This window comes from Erinaceus europaeus, chromosome 11, assembly GCF_950295315.1.
Source record: "Erinaceus europaeus chromosome 11, mEriEur2.1, whole genome shotgun sequence".
In the NCBI taxonomy this organism is placed as follows: domain Eukaryota; kingdom Metazoa; phylum Chordata; class Mammalia; order Eulipotyphla; family Erinaceidae; genus Erinaceus; species Erinaceus europaeus.
In genome coordinates, this window is record NC_080172.1 from 37240497 (window position 1) to 37242102 (window position 1606).

At 42.0% G+C, this 1606-nt stretch overlaps 1 pseudogene; it reads right to left on the reverse strand.

Moving 5' to 3' along the window:
- Positions 1–279: 279 nt before the first annotated feature.
- LOC103127959 (enhancer of rudimentary homolog) lies at positions 280–673 on the reverse strand (annotated as a pseudogene).
- Between the last annotated feature and the right edge of the window lie 933 nt (positions 674–1606).

Consider the following 1606-nt stretch of genomic DNA (forward strand, 5'->3'; position numbering starts at 1 on the left):
TATGAACAATTTGAAGGACTGGAGCCAACATAAACTGACGAAGAATCACCTCCATCTAAAACATTATAAAAATGATTGAAGTGAAAAAAAAGAAAGAAAGAAAGGGGGGGAGTGGGAGAAAGGGGCAAGGGGACTTTAGCTTGGACAAGATCCACACATTTTCTCTAACACAGTCTGTACTGATTAGAATGTACCACAATGGAAATAGGATTACCATACTACAAAACTTTCACTATAGGAGGCTATCCATATCTGTGTTCTGAGCCCAACCCCACACCCCTAATGCTTCCAGCTTAATGATTTCCCAGCCTGTTGGGCCTGTCGGCAAAGAAGCACATAGGTCTTCTCTTTAATTCAGTCTTTGTTATAAGGTTGGTATGTCTGGGTATCAGCTCGGTAAACAAGACAGCTGAGATCTGTCAGATCATCAATGAAATCAAATAACTGACTGATAACATATCATATAGGGACTTTTGGAATTCATTCTTTTCAGATGCTCTTCATACATTTTACAAACACCTTCCATGCATTCATTCACAGATTCATAGTCTGCATAAGTTCTGCCTTCTGGCCTCTTGGTAGGCTGTACCAACAAAATGATGTGACACAAACTCTTCTTTCGTCGCAGCCACTGCCGCCGACACCACCACTGCACAAGAACTGGATTTGTCATGTTCTAATCTGTGTCTGGCCTCATGTGGTCTTTCCCCCTGATCTGCTATGTGCCCTCTTCAGTCTCCTTATTAATTATGATTTGTCTTATTTATCTTTTATAAAAGACAAAGAGAAGCCAGAGCACCATTCTGGCATATGCAATGCTGGGGATCAAAGCAAGAGTCTTAGGCATGTAAGTCCTTTGCTATACCAGCTGAACCATCTCCTCAGCTACCCTTATCAGTCTAATGTAATGATGCAGTCATTACATTTTTATTGAGTTCAGTATGATCACATCTGAATCTTACTTTGATTATATCTGCAAAGATCTAATCTGCAAATAACATCACATTTTGAAGTTCCAGGTAGGCATAACTGTTTAGAGACAATTCACCCTACTATAGGGTCTGAGGTAGAGGATATGGGAAACATTGTCAGTTAGCAACAAAAGTAACTGTGGGCGAGGCAGTGAAACATGGGGAAATATTGAATAGCCATGTTGGATTGTTGTTGGTATGCTTCTAGTTCTGCTTCTGAGATCCCTTCTGTTACATTGCTTGATGTTGTAGTCTATTTACATGGTCATTCTATTACATTGGTTTGGTCTCACTCCCCCTGCCTCTGGGAGATTTTGGTTTAGTCCTTGCTAGTTCGAGCTTCTTCCTTCTCCCCAACCCCTATCCTACGTACTTCCTTGGTTCCTGACTCTTGCACCGGAGGAGAGAGAGGAAAGAGAGAGAAGGACAAGATTGTGATTAGAGATAGCTTAGACTGCTGTGTTCCACCTCAATAAAGAAATACTTCTCCCCAGCTCAGCCATAAGTCCCTGGTCGTCTGTCTCCCGCCCTCAAAGCTAGCCCAGCGTACTGGGGCCCTGAACTTTGACTGATAGATTGTCACAACACTCCTCATTCTGGGTACCCATCTAGGTTGTACTATTACATTTCATTTA